Source organism: Triticum dicoccoides, chromosome 6B (assembly GCF_002162155.2).
Source record: "Triticum dicoccoides isolate Atlit2015 ecotype Zavitan chromosome 6B, WEW_v2.0, whole genome shotgun sequence".
NCBI classification, from domain to species: Eukaryota; Viridiplantae; Streptophyta; class Magnoliopsida; order Poales; family Poaceae; genus Triticum; species Triticum dicoccoides.
In genome coordinates this window covers 100,096,464-100,118,648 of record NC_041391.1, presented here as the reverse complement: position 1 = coordinate 100,118,648, position 22,185 = coordinate 100,096,464, and the positions used below count along the sequence as shown (strand labels likewise).

Below are 22,185 nucleotides of genomic sequence, written 5' to 3'. Positions count from 1 at the left end.
CCTGCGGTTATAGGCAGATGGGAATTTGTTAATGTCCGGTTGTAGATAACTTGACATCAGATCCGAATTAAAATGCATCAACCGCGTGTGTAGCCGTGATGGTCTCTTTTCGGCGGAGTCCAGGAAGTGAACACGGTTTCTGGGTTATGTTTGACGTAAGTAGGAGTTCAGGATCACTTCTTGATCATTGCTAGCTTCACGACCGTTCCGCTTGCTCTCTTCTCGCTCTTATTTGCGTATGTTAGCCACCATATATGCTTAGTCGCTGCTGCAACCTCACCACTTTACCCCTTCCTTTCCCTTTAAGCTTTGCTAGTCTTGATACCCATGGTAATGGGATTGCTGAGTCCTCGTGGCTCACAGATTACTACAACAACAGTTGCAGGTACAGGTTATGCGATGATCATGACGCGAGAGCGATGCTTGCTTGCGTTGAGTTCTTTTTCTGCTTCTTCGATCAAGGGATAGGTTCCAGGTCGGCAGCCTGGGCTAGCAGGGTGGATGTCGTTTGAGTTTCTGTTTGTGTTTCATCCGTAGTCGGATGATGCTCTTATGTATTGTGATGTTGTATTCGTGTGGCATTGCATGCCTTTTGTATGTATCCCCATCTATTATGTAATGTTGATGTAATGATATCCACCTTGCAAAAGCGTTTCAATATGCGGCTCTATCCTTGGTGGGACCTTCGAGTCTCTTTAGGATAGTATCGCATATTGGGCGTGACAGCGGAGGCTAATGTGGGGACAGTGCCAAACTGTCCTCCTACAAAGGATACAGATATGCTTTCTTCCAATAAGTATGTGTAGTAGTAGCCCATGAAACTTGAAACAGTTGGCACAACTGATTTAGGGATCATTAAATGCATAGGTTCTTGTAGAGAAGAATACCTAGTTGTCTCAAGAGCTGGAGGAGTGTAAGGCCCAAATGAAGGCCAATGTAGCCGAACAAGCGGAATCCAAAAAGGTTTCTTCTGGTAATAATTTCCTTCTTCCAGTTAGTGTGTTCGGCATGGTTTGTATATTTGATGAAAGATTTGGTAGACAATCCCGGAGGAAATCCGTAGACTGTGGGAGATAATGAGCTGCATATACGAAGTCAGCTGAAGGTGGGCGAACGCGTGTTGACGCAGTCCATTCAGGAGAAGAATAAGCTGCAAGATGGTAATCTCCGACTGAGCATCGAATTGAAAGATGTTCAGGCATAGCTCGCGGACTCGGTGAAGGAGAACCGGAGGCTTCGACGCGGCATTTATAGTAAGTGATTGAACGAACTATAGTATAGTTCGGCGAGGAGGCGTATTGACAGAGTTATGTCCGTAGGTATGTTGACGGGCCGCCCTGAAGAGGAGATGCCCGGTTCTGCAGGCGATATGGTGCAAGAGCTTTCACAACTGCACGAACGAGCTCGGCAGGTGATGCATGGTATTGCATAGGCTTTGTGGCCGTCCGCTTCCCTGGTAGGAGGCATGAGCGAACTTGTAGAGATGCTCAAAGGAGCACGGCGTCACTTCCGATTATGGAAGATATCAACTTGCTGGCAAGGTGCGAGACAAGCTTGGGCCATGGTGAAGACGCGATATGCCAAGGCTGACCCGAACCATATGGCCGAAGTCGGACCGGCTGGGTCAGATGGACAAGAGATACCCGTTAGTTTGGTATATGATCAAGTAGCGTTAGCTGCAAAGTATTCCTAGCAGGATTGTAAGCTAGACAGCCTTTTGGATGGTATAGAGGAAGAGTACAGCCAGTCGATATGATTATGTAATTTGAATGGGCTCATGTACTCCGTAGATGGATTGAAAATCATTTGTCATGGTGGACCTTTTAGCTTTAGCCCCTGGATCCGATAGTCCGGGGTGTATCCGAATACCCACACAGTTATGAAAAACCGGGGTATGTGTGGAAACCAGGCGTAGGGGTCATAAGTGCTTGAACAGACAAGTACCCAACTAGTTATGTTATATTACATGGATAGTAAGAAACATCTTCCAGAGAGAATAGTTCCGTTAGGGGTTCCTTTCCCTGGGTACGCATGTATCGATGTGCATGTCCGAACTGCGAACAGAAGCGCATGAAACAAAACATCTGGGTATTTTCGTTGTTATGAATGAGAACATCTTTTGTTCACCGACCAAATATTCCCTTAAGAACGCTAGCTTTCGGCTTCACCCAGTCTAAGGTACACATCCGGCTCAACCGACAGTAACAATCGCAGAGGTGCTCCCCTTATGCCCTAGCCGAATTAACGGGACCATAGGGCATAAATACAAGAGCCAGGCAACCAGCATGGCCAAAACTTAAGTCATATTGATGCATATAATGGTGAAGAAAAGGCACATATGGAAAGAAAAATGCATATGTGGCTGGCAAGAAGCCATTCAAGTAGTTATATTTAGCTTCCGAATAGGAAGCCCCCAGGTATAGTGTGCATGCATAATGCGGCCAGAGTGCTCAGGGCATCTGTACAGTTTTAAGGCTGTGTAAAAAAAGGAAAAAGGGGCGAGAAAGGAGTAAAGAGAACATAATTGAAGAGGCGGAGATAAGGAGACGAACACTGGGTTCGACACTAGGCGTAGAATCTCTGGAGTCTGGCCGCGTTCCATGGGTTCGGCTCGAGTCTGTTATCAGATGCACTGCATAGACGGTACGCTCCTCCGGTAAGAACTTTATCAATGATGAAGGGACCCTCCCACTTGGGTTTGAGCTTGTCCTTCTTCTTCTCAGGTAGGCCTAGAACGAGTTCGCCAATGTTATAAGTTTTGGCCCATACTTCTCTGCTTTGATACCTTCGAGCCTGTTGTTGATAGAATGCGGAACAGGCTTTAGCGACATCATGCTCCTCCTCCAAAGCATCTAAGTTGTCCTGCCGGTCTAGCTCGGCTTCCTTCTCTTCATACATGCGCACGCGAGGTGAGTCATGAATTATATCGCAGGGCAGCACTGCTTCTGCGCTATACTACCTCCGTCCTGGTTTATTGGTCCCCATTGTATTTTGTGCTTAATTTTGACCGTAAATTGAACTAACAAAATATTCATGCATGTCACAAAAAATTATTATATTGAAAACTATGTTCAAATACGAATCCAACGTTATATTTTTTGTTGACATGCATTAATATTTTGTTAGTTAAATCTTTGGTCAAAATTTGGCACAAACTACAAAGGGGACCTATAAACCAGGACGGAGGTAGTACACCATAAAAAATGGTGTGTATTCGGTGGTGCGATTCGGCATGGTCTGCAGCCCCCAGAGTACGGAGTCGAGTTCCTCTACCCAATGCGTGTCTGATTCCTTCAAGGATCGCACTAGTCTGGGTTTGATGCCGCTCATAATAAGACCATTTGCACGTTCAACTTGACCATTTGTTTGGGGGTGATAGAGAGAGGTGTAGTCGAGCTTAATGCCCATTTTGCCGCACCAGGCTTTCACCTCCTCGGCTGTAAAATTCGAGCCATTGTCAGTGATGATACTGTGGGGGACACCGTAACGGTGTACAACCTCCTATATGAAGTCTATCACTTGTCCGGATTCGGCCGTTTTAACTGGTTTGGCTTCTATCCATTTGGTGAACTTGTCCACCATGACCAATAAGTATTTTTTCTTATGGCTTCCCCCTTTAAGGGTCCCACCATATCTAGCCCCCAGACCGCGAAGGGCCAAGTTATGGGGATCGTTTGGAGAGCGGTAGTGGGCATATGGCTCTGATTGGCAAATAATTGACAACCAACGCAATGTTGGACAAGGTCCTGTGCGTCCGCCCGGGCTGTTGGCTAGTAGAATCTTGTCCGAAAGGCCTTGCTTACGAGAGCTCGGGCTGCCGCATGGTGCCCGCCTAGTCTGGAATGGATTTCGGCTAAGAGCTGCCGCCCTTCCTCTTCGGAGATGCATCGTTGGAGCACTCTAGTGGCGCTCTTATTTTAGAGCTCTCCTTCATGGACTTTGTAGGCTTTAGAGCGTCACGCAATACAACGTGCCTCATTTTGGTCCTCGGGGAGCTCTTGCCTATCAAGGTAGGCCAAGAAGGGATCGGTCCATGGGGCGATGACAACCATTATTTCGTGGGCCGAAGATGTTATTTCGGTGGCAGAGCCTCCGATTACGTCAGAATATTCAGAATCTGGGGTTGTGTTCGGAGCCGGACTAATAGTGTCGGACTCCCCTTCCCATGCCACGGACGGCTTGAACAACCTTTCTAAGAAGATATTAGGTGGGATGGGGTCGCGTTTAGCGCCGATGCGAGCGAGAATATCGGCCGCTTGGTTATTTTCTCTGACCACATGGTGGAATTCAAGCCCCTCAAACCAAGCTAACATTTTGAGGACGTCATTGTGATAGGCCGCCATTTTTGGGTCCTTGGCGTCAAAGTCTCCATTTACCAAAGATATTGCGAGGTTCGAGTCCCAGCGCACTTCGAGGCATTGGATGCCCATGGAGACTGCCATCCGAAGACCATGCAACAGAGCCTCGTATTCGACTGCATTGTTGGAGTCTGTGTATAATATTTGGAGGACGTAATGTACGATGTCTCCGGTGGGGGATGTCAGGATGACACCCGCTCCCAATCCGGCCAGCATTTTGGAGCCATCGAAATGCATGATCCAATTTGAGTACGCGCCTTACTCTTTAGGGAGTTCGGCTTCTGTCCATTCGGTGATGAAGTCAGCTAGTACTTGCGACTTAATGGCCCGCCGTGGTTTGTATGTTATGTCGAATGGAAGGATCTCAATAGCCCATTTAGCAATTCGGCCTCTTGCGTCACGGTTAATTATTATGTCAGTGAGTGGTACTTCGGAGGCTGCCGCGACCGAACACTCTTGAAAGTAGTGTCGTAGTTTCCGGGATGCCATGAAGACCACGTACGCTATCTTTTGATAGTGTGGGTACCGAATTTGCATGGAGTGAGGATAGTGGACACGTCATATATCGTCTTTTGGAGCGGGAACTTGTGTCCGTCTGCCTCTCGTTCGATGACGAGCACTTCACTCACAACTTGGTTTGTTGCCGCTATGTATAATAGCATGGGTTCGCCAATGTTTGGAGCGGTCAGGACTGGGTTTGTGGCCAAGAGTGCCTTTATTTCTTCCAGTCCGGCCGTGGCCGCATCTGTCCACTCGAAGTGCTCGGTGCGCCGAAGAAGGCGATACAGAGGTAGTGCCTTGTCTCCTAAGTGGGAGATAAAGCGGCTTAAGGCAGCCACAGATCCAGTTAGTTTCTGGATCTGCTTGAGGTCTGTTGGGATAGCCAATTAGGACAGAGCTTGGATTTTTGCGGGATTGGCTTCAATTCCTCTATTGGAAACGATGAAGCCGAGGAATTTTCCGGAGGGTACTCCGAAGACACACTTCTCCGGGTTGAGCTTGATGTCGTATGTTCGAAGATTATAAGCCTCAAGTCATCTATTAAAGTTTCGACGTGTCTTGTTTTGATGACCACATCATCTACGTAGGCCTCTATTGTCTTGCCGATTTGTTTCACCAGCCATGTCTGAATCATGCGTTGATAGGTTGCGCCGGCGTTTTTGAGCCCGAAGGGCATGGTGTTGAAACGGAAGGGGCCGTACGGAGCGATAAAGGCCGTTGCGGCCTGGTCGGACTCTGCCATCTTTATTTTATGGTATCCGAAGTATGCATCAAGGAAACACAATGAGTCATGTCCTGCGGTGGCATCGATTATTTGATCAATGAGGGGGAGGGGGAAGGGATCCTTAGGGCAAGCTTTATTCACTACAAGAAATATGTCAACTAGTGACCTTCTCTTAGTGACCCTAGCTGAATTGGTCATAAATCCACGGCCATTTCGCTTAGAAGGGCTCAAACCCTGAATTGCCTTAGACCAAATGGTCAGAAAAGCAGACAACAGTGGTCCATGACCTTATTTCTACCTGATTACGACCAATACAAATGGTCATGAGGTTGTGAACGTGGATGCATTAGTATTTATTGCTATGACTAGGCGCCACCTCATCAGTTTTGCCTATGTGTCATGTCCGTGTGGTAGTTTTTGCCCTAGGTTGTGAAGCAACCTATATTTCTGTCAATCCAAAAATTCCCAAAAAAATCTCATAAATTGTTTGGATCATATCTGCATCAAATATGTTAAAACCCTTCCTTGCCTAGTTCAGAAATAACTCAACAATATTCATTTTCCTATTCTGTTTAGAGCAGCACTTTGTGAAGGAAGTGTTATTTATATATTCTTGATTTCCCAAAAAATTTGTGAAGACGGTCTTCTTAGTAACTGATCATCCTCAGCCAAAACTCATGCCCATTAGCCATGTGCATTTCCCGTACCGCAAATCAAACACTTGGCTGCTTATTCATGTTTGAGCAGCGATCGGTCTCCTCGTGAGAATCTTATGTTATAATTTTCTTCCTAGCATCTACTTGGGGAGTGAACAACCCACTAGACATGCCTAGGCCTCCCAGAACGCATGGCAACACCACGGTCACGCGGTGAGTACGCGGCGGGCATGCGAGCTTATGCGCTCTAGAGTTGGGGCCCTCATCCACCTCCAAACCTCGATGTCTCGCCATCAAACCATGTGTTTCTGATTAAATAGATACTTATTTACCTAGAAATGATTTTTGGAAAAAATAAATAGCAAACTATGAGGCACCTGCAGTTCAAATTTGTCCCACTTCCAACTGAATCAGCGGGAATTTGTCTTTTTCACCAGAGGTGGATCAAAAATTCTGACACCCAACCATTTTGTCAATTGTCCATTATATATGGCCTAGTATTTTATAAAATTGATTAGGTCCAATTTTGCAACAATTATTTGGTAGTTCCTTCATAAAAAAACCTCCTTTTGGGCACTCGGAAAATGAAAAATGAATTTTCCGTGCAAAGAAAATGAAAACTTCCTTAGGCAACATTGTTTGGAATTCCAAGATGCACCCTCGTGCACAATATGAGATCATTTGAACAAACTATGCCATGAATGTCGCCATAAGATTGATCATTTGGCTTGAAAGCCATGAATCTTCACGCATGATAGCTCATTTCTCAGAACACTTTTTTAAAATAATTACCGTATTACAAGTTTACTATTTTTCCTGGAAACTTGGTCACATATAATGACACAATGCGAAGGTTTTCGAATTTCTTGATTTTTTTCAATTTTTTATGCCCATTTCAAAATGCGGTCAAAATGGGGGGGCTTGACCATTCCTAGCTAGTTGTTGAATCTTGGAATTTTTTTGGTGTTTCTATGATTAAATAGATACTTATGTACCTAGAAATGATTTTTGGAAAAAATAAAGAGCAAACTACGAGGCAGCTACAGTTCAAATTTGACCCGTTTACAGCTGAATCGACGACAATTTGTCTTTTTCACCAGAGGTAGATCAAAACTTTTTTCACCCAACCATTTTGTCAATTGTGCATTATATATGGCCTAGTATTCTAGAAAAATGATTTGGTCCAATTTTGCAACTAATATATGGTAGGTCCTTCACAAAAAAACCCTCCTTTTGGGCACTCAAAAAATGGAAAATGGTTTTTTCGTCCAAAGAAAATGAAAACTTCCTTAGGCAATATTGTTTACCATTCCAATATGCACCCTTGTGCACAATATGAGATCATTTGAACAAACTATGCCATGAATGTGACCATAAGATTGATCATTTGGCTTGAAAGCCATGAATCTTCACACTTGATAGCTGCTCATTTCGGAGAACAGTTTTTAAAAATAATTACTCTATAACAAGTTTATTATTTTTCCTGGAAACTTGGTCCCCTATAATGACACAATGCGAAGGTTTTCCAATTTATTGATTTTTATTGAATTTTTTATGCCCGTTTCAAAATGCGGTGAAAATGGCGGGCTTGACCGTTCCTAGCTAGTTGTTGAATCTTGGAAATTTTTTTGGTGTTTCTATGATAAAATAGATACTTATGTACCTATAAATGATTTTTGGAAAAAATAAATAGCAAACTATGAGGCAGCTGAAGTTCAAATTTGACCCGTTTCCAACTGAATCGGCGGAAATATGTCTTTTGCACCAGAGGTGAATCAAAACTTTTTACACCCAACCATTTGGTCAATTGTGCATTAAACATGGCCTAGTATTTTCTAAAATTGATTTGTTCCATTTTTGCAACAATTATTTGGTAGTTCCTTCACAAAAAAACCTCATTTCGGGCACTCACAAAATGGTAAATGAATTTTTCGTGCAAAGAAAATGAAAACTTCCTTAGGCAACATTGTTTGGAATTCCAAGATGCACCCTTGTGCACAATATGAGATCATTTGAACAAACTATGCCATGAATGTGGCCATAAGATTGATCATTTGGCTTGAAAGCCATGAATCTTCACACATGATAGCTCATTTCTGAGAACACTTTTTTAAAATAATTACTGTATTACAAGTTTATTATTTTTCCTGGAAATTTGGTCACATATAATGACACAATGCGAAGGTTTTTCAAATTTTTGATTTTTTTTTTGAATTTTTTATGCCCGTTTCAAAATGCGGTCAAAACGGCGGGAATCACCGTTCCTAGCTGGTGGTTGAATCTTGGAATTTTTTTGGTGTTTCTCTGATTAAATAGATACTTATCTACTTAGAAATGATTTTTGGAAAAAATAAAGAGCAAACTACGAGGTAGCTACAGTTCAAATTTGACCTGCTTCCAACTGAATCAGCGGAAATTTGTCTTTTTCACCAGAGGTGGATCAAAACTTTTGACATCCAACCATTTGGTCAATTGTGCATTAAATATGGCCTAGTATTTTAGAAAAATGATTTGGTCTAATTTTGCAATAATTTTTTGGTAGGTCCTTCACAAAAAAACTCATTTTGGGCACTCGAAAAATGGAAATGGTTCTTTGTGCAATGAAGAAGAAAACCTCCAAATCAACATTGTTTGTCATCCCAAGATACACACATGTGCACATTATTGGTTAATTTTAACAAACTATAAGAAGGTAAAATGTTGAATGTTACTCGAAATAAGAGGGTAAAAAATATAAGAGAAACAAAAGAAAAAAACCAAATTACGTAGGCTTAATCCTGATTGGTGGAGTCAGTTGTGGCATGGATCGCTGACATGGCGAACATCCGTCCATCCATACATCCAGCCATCTGTCCATCCTTCCGTCCATCCATCCCACCACCGTGAACCCCACCCCTCTCTCCTGCGCAAACCCCACCTCTCTCCCCTCTCTCTTGCGCGAACCCTAACTTCCTCCCTTGCCGCCGCCACCTCCAGCCCCCGATCCCCGTGACCAGCACACCAACGTCCAGCGAGATCCCGGGGGCGCAGCAGCCGCCCTCCCCGCCGCGGCTCGAGGGCAGGCAGCAGCAGCCCCTCCTGCTGCCCAGGCTGGTAGCAGCCCCTCCTGTCGCCCTCCCCGATCCAGATCCCTCCCCGCCACCCACCTCCACCACATCTCCCCTCTCCACCTCGATGCAGAACTCCCCCGTCCCCTCGATGCGGAGCTCGCTGCCGTCCATGGCCTCCCCCACGCCCTCCTCCTCTCGCCCCTCCCCTTCCCTCACCAGAAGGGAGAGAAGAACCCAAGGGAGGGAGATCCAACGTGATCCAGCCTCGGTCTCCGTTGCCTCGGCCTCGCGCCTCGCCGGAGCAGCTTCGCCGTCGACCGAAGTCCCGCAGGTCGACGTGTTCCCCCGCTCTTCTTCCTCCCTTTGTTTGTGTCTCCCTTTTTTTCTCTCAAGTCTCAATCCCCTTTGTACTTCTCTGTGCAAGGATTCTTGTGTCATCACATTTTGCTCAGAGTTATTTGTTCATGTCTTCTGCTGCTGTCTCTGTAGGGTCATGAGGGAAGATATACCATATATATTCACTCCTCAAGGGAAGCTGCAACCTGCAGAACGCAAGAAAGGGCTGTTGTGTGTTGCGTCCTCGCCATGTCTGGACATCAAGGTTGGGCAGACCTACCAGATGTCCTGCTTCATTCGATTGTTGCTCTACTGGGCTCCTTCTCTGACCTTCTTGCCTTCGCGGTCAGTAGGTTCTTGTCATCGTCCTGTGTGAGCTGCCAACAGCTCATCCATCTCACCAACCTAACAGGGTCTGCTTCTTCCAAGATGAGCACCGGATCAGCGTCGACGTGTGTGCCCGCAAGGTCGTGGGTTGCGAGGTCTATGAGCTGGTTGAGCCACCGCGCGAAGACATCACTTCTCGCTTCGTTCACGCTTGGCCGCTGCCACCGGCTCTCTGCTCAGGTAACTCACTGTACATTTCTACTGCATGACCCTCTGATTGTTTGCCACTAGCTTGTTAGTGATTGTAAATGGTGAGGTTCTGTGGCATTGTGAAAGGGCTAGCATTTCAGTTGTTGCTGCAAATGTTGATATTCTCAAAGGCTAGCTTGTGTTTATTGATGCTCCAGGTAGTGGTTATGTTTGAGAAGTGTAAGGGAATATTATGCTGTCAAGTTTGTGTCTTAGTGCCTCTGAGAATGTTGTTTCTTTCTTTCTTCCTTTTGTTGCAAACCTGAAAAGAAAGTGCAATGTGAACCTGGAAGGTGCATGTACTGCTGCTACTTTCGTGTGCCAACTGCTATACTAGTTGGTTTGTGATGATCCAAACAAGTCTGACAGAGTAGTATTGTTGGCAGTTGGTGTTTAATTTCACTGCTGCCATGGTATTTATTCTTTCGGCATGTCATGTATATGCTTGGTTCCTGATGGGTGCACTTTCTAACACGCGCAGCTGCAAGACAGAGACACGCCACCATGCGATGATTCTTCTTCCACTCGCAGGCCTCCCACTCTAGTAACTCTTTTTCTGCTCCAGCATAGCATAGCTGGTAAGCAACCGCTCCTCTCTTTTTCTGCTCCAGCCATGGTGATTTATGTCTAGTGCTTATAATGCTTTGGACTTGTAGTTTAGTGATGCCAAGTGTTGCATTGATAATATTTGATCAAAACCACCCAATTGAGTTGAACAATCGAAGAGAGCCTGCTGCTAACAGACATGTTTTCTTTCCTAATAAAGATTGGATTGTTGTCCTGGCTCTGAAACATGCAACTTTTTTACCCGTCTATAAGTCTTGATCAAATCCAGCTTGTATCTACTTGTAAATGTAGACTGTTCTATATTTTTTGTCGATTAAAAACCTACTTGCATGTATCCATTTTTTGTCCTTTACAACCTGATCGATGTACAACCTGTTTGCTTGAAAGTAATTTTAGTTGATTCTTTGTTGGAGTGCTAAGACTATGCGTGGAACATTAGTTTTTATTATCTCAAACTACCGCCATGTGATTATGCAGGTGCCTAGTTTGTTTTTATTATATAAAACTACCTCCCTGGAACATTAGTTTGTCACCTTGTTTCTACTGAGTGAACATTAGATTTTATATGCTTCTGATGCGTGATCCTTCTAATGCTAGGTGATTTGTTTCTTGGAATTTGGAAGAGGAAGACGATGAAGCGTGGTGGTTATCTATCAATATGCCTTGTGTTCTGGTTGTACTTCATAGCTAGTTTCATTGTATTTTGTACTGGTCTGGTTGTATGAACAGTATGTAAAGATTGTAATAGGCTACACTTATTGGTCTGGTTGTATTTTGTACTGGTTTAGTTGTACTGGTATGGTCATTTCAAGTATATAGTTTTGTTTCATTTGAAATATTTGTCATGAAATAGTTCTGTTTCTTTGTACTATGAAAATGTGAGAAATGAAAGTTGATGAGTTGGACTTACTTATTGGTAGAGGCCAAGGCCCAAAACGTGAATAGCATGCAAAAAGGCTGAGGCCCAAAAAAGAAGTCAACTTTTAAAAGGCTGAGGCCCAAAAAGAAATGGACCGTAAAGTTTTATCTTAGAAACTAAAAAGGCCGAATTGTTGGGCTTGGCCCATGTAGCTAGCGTAAATTGACAGGAAAAAACATATATAAAAGGCTGAATTAATGGGCTAGGCCCATGTAAAACACTCAATTGGACCGGGCTGAATCTTGTGCCACATCAGCTTGCCATGCTGGATGCCTACGTGGCCTGGGGAGGTTGCTAGTGACCAAAAATTTGGTCAAAGAACCAACGACCTTTTACATATCACACAGAAGGTCGCTATAGTCAGTTAACGACCCTCAGCTTTTGACCTTCTGTTTTTGGTCACAAAAAGGTCGCAAATGAAAAACTATGACCTTTTAGTGACCAATAGTGGAGGTCACAAGATAGCATATTTCTTGTAGTGATTGAGGTCTTTAAAATCGACACACAAGCGCCATGATTTGTCCTTTTTTGGTACCATTACCAGGTTTGCTAGCCAATCCGGATGTTTGATGTCTTTGATGAATCCGGCCTCGAGTAGCTTGGCTAGCTCTTCTCCCATGGCTTGCCGCTTAGGCTCTGAGAAGCGTCTAAGTGTCTGCTTGACTGGCTTTTATCCTTTCAGTATATTGAGGCTGTGTTCGGCCAGCCTGCGTGGGATGCCCGGCATGTCTGAAGGATGCCAGGCGAAAATATCCAAATTTTCACGGAGGACGTCTCGCAGTGCGGCGTCTATTGTGGGGTTTAGCTGTGTCCCGATGGAAGCTGTCTTCGAAGGGTCCGTTGGGTGGACCTGGAATTTGACTATCTCGTCTGCTGGCTTGAAGGAGGTGGATTTAGGTCGCTTGTCGAGTATCACGTCGTCTCTGTCCATTGTTGCAAGCAGTGAAAACTCGTGAATGCGTCCCGCCCCAAGAGGGCGTGGTATCCGCTGCTGAATGGGGCCACTTGGAATGTAATTTCTTTGGACCTGTAATTCTCTGGTGTGCCGAATACCACATCTAGTGTGATTTTTCCCGCGCATTGTGCCTCTCGACTAGGGATGATTCCTCTGAAGGTCGTGCTGCTTCGTTCAATGCGGCTCTTGTCAATTTCCATCTTGTTAAGGGTTTCCTCATAGATGAGGTTTAGTCCGCTTCCGCCGTCCATGAGCACTTTAGTGATCCTGAAGCCATCCACGATTGGGCTAAGGACCAGAGCGGCTGGTGATCAGACTGTTCGGAATTGATGTTCGTCACTAGCATTGTAAGTTATAGCCGTGTCGTTCCATGGGTCTATTGTTGCCATGTGGCAAACTTCTGCGAGGCTGCGCTGAGCTCGCTTGCGCCTATTATTTGAGGCAAAAGTCTCGAAGACTGTAAATACCGTATTGTTGTCTCCGGCGGGATGTTGCTCTGCTGTACGTTTTATGAGGAGATCCTCGCCACTCTTTGCTACCTGCGGGAGTATCCAACATGCTCTAAGGCTCTGTGTTGGCGTAGTATCCAGTGTGCTGTGAATCTAGCACAACCCGCTTAGCCATTCTTCCAATACAGATCCGTGCCTTGCGGCGGGCTTTATTTTTTTGGTACTTGAATCGGGTGACTTATGAGAGTTTACCCTTTTAATTCGGACAGAGGATTTGGCTAGAGCCGGATTGTCCCAGAAACTTGTTTGGGTTTTCCAGGCGCTTTCCATCACGCATTACTTTTGCACTATGGCCGCTAAGTCAGCGAAGTGTACTATGTCAGAGGCGACTTATAGCGTTGAGAATCCCTTTGTCCGTGCAATTTTTGCAAAAGAGGTAGATTGCGTCTGCCTCACGACAGTCCTTGACCCTGTTTATCACAAGGAGGAATTTGGCCCAGTAGTGATGCACTATTTCTTGGGGCTCTTGTCTGACATGGGAAAGATTGGATAAATCTGGGTGGGTGGGTGGATTCGAATCCGAATCCCGACCCGATCTGGGACCCAGGGGCAAAGAGGCTTCCGAGCTTAACTGCTCGGGTTCTGGGGCGTTGCCCAATTTCTTCGGCCCGCCACCCGATCCTGAGTCCGGGGCCTGGGTCATGTCCTCCCGCGAGCGCGTGTCCGGCTCGGGGAACTCGGAATTCCGGACATAGTTCGTCCTCAAAGTAGAGGGAGAATTAGGATGATGCTCTTCCACTACCGCTTACTCATGGGTGACCGGTGGAGACTGAATCTCCCTTTGGTCGGGTTTAAGCCCGATCCGGTCATAGTCCGTAGCAATGCCCAGGGCAGTGATGTGATCCAAGAGCTCATTGAGGGAGAAGAGCTCCATTGGGTCCATCTGTTCGGTAAATTCCGAATCAACATGGAGGCTATTTTTAATAACATGAGAAGTCATCGTCGGCGCAACAGCCGATCAGGCGGTCATAACGAAGCCGCCCAGCCGGAGAGTTTGGCCTACAGCCAGGGCTCCCCCGGAGGTGATGTTGTCTTTGACAACGGGACTAGCCATCAAGCCTTATCTTGACTACACAGTGGAACTCTCAATGAAAGCACCAATTGTCGGTGTCAAAACCGGCGGATCTCGGGTAGGGGGTCCCGAACTGTGCGTCTAAGGCTAATGGTTACAGGAGGCTGGGGACACGATGTTTACCCAGGTTCGGGCCCTCTTGATGGAGGTAATACCCTACTTCCTGCTTGATTGATCTTGATGATATGAGTATTACAAGAGTTGATCTACCACGAGATCAAAGAGGCTAAACCCTAGAAGCTAGCCTATGGTATGATTGTTGTTGTGTCCTACGGACTAAAGCCTCCGGTTTATATAGACACCGGAGGGGGCTAGGGTTACACAGAGTCGGTTTAAAGAGGAGGAGATCTACATCCGAATCGCCAAGCTTGCCTTCCACGCCAAGGAGAGTCCCATCCGGACACGGGACGAAGTCTTCTATCTTGTATCTTCATAGTCCAACAGTTCGGCCAAAGTACATAGTTCGGCTGTCCGGATACCCCCTTATCCAGGACCCCCTCATCTCCTCACCCCATCCCCCTCCACTCCATTCGCTCCGCCAAAGCCGCCGTCACCACCATGCCGATACATCGGCACCACGGTTCGTCCTGGGGAAGCACGGCGATCCTCTCGCTCCCACAGTACGCTCTCGTAGACTGTCATCCTCTAGCCATGCTGCCACTGGTGGCGACGTTCTTGTGGAGGCGCATGGCGGTCAGCGCCGCCATTGCTGGTGACATTCGTGTGGAGACACATGGCGGTCAGCTTCTCCCATGGTACGCGCATTCTAGATTGAGGCCCCGTGCATGCATGTCAGTGTAGTGCTGAATGTTAGCTGATAGACGTTGTTAATCTCACTGTTTGCCGAAGTAGTTTACAGTCAATATGCTTTTCTTAAGAGGCTTCGTTGCCCTGTTCTGCACTCAATCCTCTTAGCTGAGATGGCATGCCAAGGCCAATTAGTTGCTAAAGTATCCTGCCGTATATATATTTCGATGTAAATTCCCATGGTCTAGTAGCCAATCTGTAAGGTGAAATAGCTCTACACCATTTTATACTCAATCTTTGTTGCTGCGATGGCCTTCGATACTTTGATGGGTGTGTGCTTGGCCTCATTGACTGCAAAAACAGCCTGCCATAATTTAGCACTCAAATTTGTTTGCTAAATTAGCTTTACATATATTTCATTACTTAGATCTGCTTGTCATAGCTTTAGACGCCGACCTAGGTATTTTCTTTTCTAGACTTCATAAAAAAGCATATATGTTTTTGCTGTAATATCTAGTAGAAGAACTAATTTGTATGTCTAACAGATGGACATGACTTGGATAACTTTTGCTCGAAGATTCTCCATTGCATATGTCGAGGGGGTTGAAAACTTCATGAACTTTATCAGAGATGAGTATGGTGGTCCGAAATCAGAAGTGCTCTGCCCGTGTAGCAGTTGTATGAATTCAGTTACAAGACCCTGGTCAATGGTGCAAAATCATCTACACTTGTATGGGATGTCGGTCACATATACTAGGTGGGTTCATCATGGTGAAGCTGTGAACGTTAATGTTATTGGCTACGTGGAAGCAACAGATCAACATCTTGATCTGCCTGATGCTCAGGTGGAAAAGGAGGAGGAGGTGGTGGTGGCGGAGCCAGTGAGTTTGACCAACATTGAAACAATGCTACGAAATGCTCGTGCAGTTCGTGAACTTACACCTACAGAAGAAAAATAGTGGGCCCGCATGTTGGAATAATGCAACGTGGCTGTCACCCCAGGAAATAAGCTGTCAGTATTCTCAGCTATGGTCACCTTTCTTCAGGTGAAGACATCTGAGTGGATGACCAACAAATCATTCGATGTGATGTTGGCTGCTTTCCGCAAATCTTTCCCAGGTGCGTCTGAGCTGCCACACACCTACAGTAAAATGAAGAATTTCCTTTGTGTAGTTGGAATTGGATATGATATGATCCATGTTTGTAAGAATAATTGTGTTCTGTTTCAGAAGGATTATGCCAACTTAAGTGAATGCCCGAAATGCAAATCATCATGATGGAAAGATGGCGATGCTGTGAAGAGGATTCCTCATAATGTTCTGAGACATTTTCCAATTATACCAAGATTGCAGAGGTTGTTTCATGATGCTGAAACAAGAGAGGATCGATGTACGGTGGCATTCTAGGAACCAGGAGTACAGAGATCATGATGTAATGAGCCATCCATCTCATTGTAGTGAGTGGAAAAGCTTCAATGAGAAACACAAAAAGTTTGCTGCTGACCCGAGAAACATTAGACTTGGCTTAGCTTCAGGTGGATTTTAACCCATTTGGCCACCAGAGCGCCACATATAGCATGTGGCCAGTGCTTGTTATCGCTTACAACATGCCTCCAAATGTCTGCACCAAAGAATCAAACTACATGATGGCCTTGCTCATCCCAGGTCCAATACATCCTGGAAAGGATTTTGATTTATTCATGGAGCCTCTTGTGGAGGAACTTCAATAGCTATGGAGGGGTGTTCTCACTCGAGACCTATATAGCAGCCCACCAGCTGATTTCTTTCTGCATGCTATTATAATTTGGTGCATCCATGATTATCCGGCTTTGGGCACTATGTCAGGGAGAACGACACATGGTTACAATGCATGTGTTTGCTGTGATAGGAATCCGCTGTCATACGCAATACTTAGCAAGATCAGTTACATTGGACACCGCCGCTTCCTTGCAAGGAAAAGCCGCATCCTAGAAAATACCAAAGACATGTGTTCAATGCAAGGCATGAAAACCGTGATGCACCAAAGAGGCTCACCACGGTGAGTTGCAAGTGGAATTGGAGAAGGTCAGGCATATTACACCAGGAAACCATCCTGGTAATGGTAGCGGAAAAAGGAAGCATGGTAGGGCGGAAGAGAGATTATTGTTTCCCCGCAGGTCCACTTTGTGGGACTTGGAGTATTGGAAAGATTTGGATCTGTGGCATAATCTTGATGTGATGCACATGGAGAAAAATATATGTGACAGCATTATCGGCACACTTCTTAATATTGAAGGCAGGACGAAAGATACCTTAAAATCAGGGAATCAAACGGGATTTGCAGGTGCAAGATGAAGGTAAACCACATGATATGGCACGAGCTGTCTACGTCTTGGACAAGGTAAAAAAAAGAATTCTGCAGGGTCCTCTCACGTGTGAGATTCCCACATGGATTTGCTTCCAACCCTGAAAGGAGAGTCAGTGCAGATGGAAACAAGGTACAAGGGTTGAAAACTCATGACTGCCATGTCGTACTTCAAAGGGTTTTACCTCTTATCCTTAGATGATTGGGCCACCCTGACTTATTCAAAGCAGTTGCGGAGTTGGGACAATTCTTCAGGGAACTCTGCAGTAGAAATATTAGGATAGAAGCTTTGGAGTGTCTTAGAGACAATATACGAACTATCCTATATGACTTGGAAAAGATACATCCTCCAGCCTTCTTTGATGTGATAATGCATTTGGCTGTTCATCTACCTGATGAGGCACTACTTAGAGGTCCAGTACAGTATGGATGGATGTACCCTATTGAAAGGCGGCTAGGCACTTTCAAGGGCTATGTTAGGAATAGAGCTAGACGCGAGGGTTCCATTGCAGAGGCCTACATTGCTACAGAAGCGTTGACATTCTGCTCAAAATACATTGAAACAGCTGATCAACTTAGCAAAGAGGTGGGTGAAGACAATCCCGGGCTCAATGTTTTCCATTATTCTGTTCGAGTTACACAGAAGAGTCGACAAGAGGATAAACCTAAAGATTTGGACAAAATGGTTTGGTATGTGTTGAATAACTGTCCTAAGATACTACCTTATATCAAGTAAGTTCTAAGTGTTGCAGGTTATACATTGTAATCTACTAAACTTACATCACATTCTTACATATTTACATGTTTGACGCGATCACTATGTTGTGCAGCATCTACAAAAAGAAGTTACTGCCGCAAAATCCAAGAAAGATTGACAAACTGGTTATGGCAGGATTTGCAAAATGGTTCAAGAGCCATGTAAGCTCTTGAATTGCACTACCAATTTTTTAATATAATGAGTACAGAAGATGATCAGCTTGTCTATTTTCTAACCATTGGTTAAGAAGATGCGGGAGGATGTGCAGGCAGTTGATGATGCCCTTTATGCACTAGCAATGGGTCCTGATAATCGGGTAATACATTATGAATCTTGCATTGTTGGAGATGTGCGCTACAACACTCCTGCACGCGACGAAGGCAGGAAGACACAAAATAGTGCCATCATGAGAATGGATATGTATGATAGAGAGAAAACTGAAATGTATGCTAACATAACAGACATTGTTCAGTTGCAGTATATCCCCAGTTTCGAGGATCATCGGTGTGTGGTTCTATTTTGCTATCGTTGGTATAACCTGTTTTCCAGGATCGCAAAACCCAGAGCTAATGATTATTTCAAATTCATCAATGTCATGGCGGCGTACCAGACCAACGAGCCTTTTATTTTGGCAAATCAAGCAACACACATATTTTTCTTCGAAGACACATTTGCACGTAGCGATGACTCGAGAGTATTGCAAAGGTTTGAGAAGAAGAATTCGTTTAATGAAGTTGCACGACAAGATGATGCTTACACTGCTCTTGATGTACAAGATTCCACAGATGTTCCTAATATCTTTGAGAACCATCACATCAATGACGCTGGCAAAAAGATTGCCTGTCGTGTTGTGGACATACAAGAGTTGATCAAGAAGAAGCTAACGTTCGACGACATTAAGGATGAAGACGAAGATGACACTGTGGGGAATTATGATTCAGACTGATACACATGGCGAAGATGTTGACGGTGCTGCTGCGGATGATGATTAGATTGCTTTTGTCGTATTTTCCTGTCAGAAGACATTTTTATCTACTATGTGAAATTGTGTTTACTATGACAACCGAAACCTGATGAATGTGTTGTTTAGTATTTTGCTATGAGAACATCACTTGTTATGTATGCTAATTTTTGTTAGGTGATTGTATGACGACTAAATCATGATGGCACTGTTGTTTAGTTGTACTCATATTTGGCTGTGAAACTTGAATTTGATGACATAGTTTGCTGTTGGACTGCAATTTGCTCGACGTCTTTGAATGGGAACAAAGCTGACCCGACAGGGCCTCTGCTAATTTATTTATTTATTACCAAAGTGCCACTGCTATTTATTTATTTATGAGCAAAAGGGGATACCCCCCCGATTTCCGTTAATAGAAATCATTAGATGTTCACAACACTACGCCTAGCCTGCTACATAGGTTTCATTCATTACTAGTTTCAGCAAAGTGCTCATGTCATAGCCATTGAATACATCACGAGTGCTACATACACTGCAAATAAAGAGACAATCATCCTACAGAGCACATCAATTTTTCCCATTATCTTCACAAGCTCTTTCATCTCCTCATTGTTGTCAAGGCCGTTCAACAACTATTGCTTGGCCATGATCAAAGGAACTGCATCTTTAACCTTCTGTTCTGCATCTTCCTCTTCGGCCGTTCCTTCAGTTACTTGTCCAACAGCCCAACCTGCTGTTATTGGGATTCCTCGGCTAACCAAGTAATTACCATAGTTGCATTCCCCCACATCAGCAACTTCCCTGAAATACAAATCACACGAATCTTCCCTTTTCTGCACGAATCAAATTGGAAGATCATTAACCAAACTATTAAAAAAATTAGCAACTGAAAGCAGCAGAACAACACTTAAACATATGATTACACCATGATTCGGGCATTTGTAGAAGACTCGACCAGGGTTGAGGATTGTGGTTGAGACACGACGGATGACTCTGCGTGATTGCAGCAGTGGCACCACACCAATGGTAGCGTGTTGCGATGAGCAACCGGCTATGGTGCATGTGCCGGCGCGGGTGTGTTGAGACCCACAGGCGATGGTACGGGTGGCGACTTGGAGCATATATGGTTGTTGCCTGTTGAAGAGCAGGTGGACGAGCAACCAACAGACATGGTTGCTGCGGCCTGAGCTTTTGATGCTAGGCAGAGTAAGTAGAGAAGAGGAGAAGCGAGCATTGGGTATGTCAGTTTCATTACTTGTAGAGTAGCATAGCACCATATATAGTCATAGTCTAGGTTTGGATTCGAACCAGCTACCGGAGCACGTCTCTCTTTTTTCTAAAACTCAGCAACGTCTCTTTACTGTTACACTAGCTTGTTCTGTACGCCTTCTCAAGTCTTTAATTTTCTTTCTCTTTTTTGCGAGGAAGGAAGGAGGACAAAATTGAGAGTTCCTGGGACTCGAACCCAAGACCTCTCGGCTAAAAACCAAGGGTGCTAGTCACTTATGTGGCGAACGTTCCCAGGGAGGAGGACGACAGACGAACGCATTTTCTTCGTAGTTTTAGTTGCGATGCAAGATCGAACGGTCGCAGTTTCGGGAATGTTATCAGGCAAACGAGCCTAGTTTTTCTTTTCTTCCTATATATAAAAAAGTATGCTACCTGGTGTCGACTTAGTCAAGAAATGACTATGCCAACCATCACCGCTGGATTGACATTCAGCGTCTGTCATGTTTCTTCAATCTCTTCTTCCTCCAGCAGCCAAAGCAAAACCAGCGCCCGCGGGACCACCTACTCCTGCCTCCCACGACTGGCTGTGCTGCCGCGCACGTATCGTGGCCACAGCGAACCCTAAAACTCTGTGCATCTTCCCCAGCTCCTATTCGTTCCCGTCCGAGGCCTCACCATCGTCCTCCGCCTTGGTTCGCTCGCCGTAGCGCCGCCCTCCGGTGTTGTCACCATGGTCAACAACCGAGAGGAATAAGGAGATGGATGTACATGGTGAGGATGATAGTAGGGACCCAGCATCACGTGCAGTAATTTTGTTTTTTCGGGACGGAGAAGGGTATCAACTGATTTGTGCGGGAGCTGTGGCCCGTCTAGCCCAGGCTTTTATTTCATATGTTTAGCACATGACCAGCCTAATTAGTTTTTTTCCTTTCTAAAAAATGGCTAGCCAACTATTTTGTTTTTTGCAGAATAACCAACATAGGCCTACTTTCTTTTCTATGCCCTGCTAGGCCGGAAATCTTTCAAGACGATGAGGGATGCATTTTGCCCAGAAAATAGGCTATAAGTAATAAGAAATGGGCTATAAGTAATAATAAATGGGCTGTAAAATGAAAAATACAATAAATAGGCAATTAGTTCCAAAATACTTTTTTCTTTCGGATTTTGATATTTTAAAATTCATTGTTTTTGTGTGGGTAAAATTTCATTAGATTTAAATTAAGGTATATTTAATTTTAAAATTAATTTGAATCTGGCTAGAAATTTCGGGTTGTATGCTATTTGGGACAGATTTAGAGGCTGAATTGTGGGTCTACTAGGTTGACATGTACGAGAGGCTTTGTCAACTTAGTCCACAAATGATTCTAACGGTAGTGACCGTTGGATGTTAATCCAACGGCCGTGCTACTTCTTCAATATCTTATCTTCTTGCTCCAGCCACCCAAACTAGCGCTGGTGGGACTGCCTGCACTCGCCTCCTGTGGCTGGCTGTGCTGACGCACAGGCCGCACCGCCCCACCCTACTCCATTGCTGGCCAGGCCGTTCCTCTACTCACCCACAGCTCTTGTTATTTTCCCGTGATGGCAGCCAGACGAGTAAACCCTCGTACTCCCCATCACGTGGGGAAACCACTGCTGAGTCTTCCCCGGCTTCGTGTTGTTCCCTTCCTAGGCCTCACCGTCGTCCACCGCCCTGGTGCTCTCGGCGCGGCCTGGTCAATGAACGACATCCATCAGACATGGACTGTACGTGGAGAGGCTGACAGCTGGGTCCACGGCCGCACACAAGGAAATGCCTCCTTATTACACACAAAATAATGATTATCCTCCACCTGACATCTGGGACCCACCGGAAGGGCCTCTATGTTTCGCAAAAAAAAAACGTTCCCCCCACTGACAGGTCGGATCCACCAGCTATATCTTC

General features: G+C 45.0%; 1 long non-coding RNA gene across 1 annotated transcript; it reads left to right on the top strand.

Moving 5' to 3' along the window:
- Positions 1-10,149: 10,149 nt before the first annotated feature.
- Positions 10,150-11,563, top strand: LOC119321902. The gene is made up of 3 exons (XR_005155269.1): positions 10,150-10,192; positions 10,683-10,779; positions 11,366-11,563. It is a non-coding gene; the product is annotated as an uncharacterized LOC119321902 (long non-coding RNA).
- Positions 11,564-22,185: the final 10,622 nt, after the last annotated feature.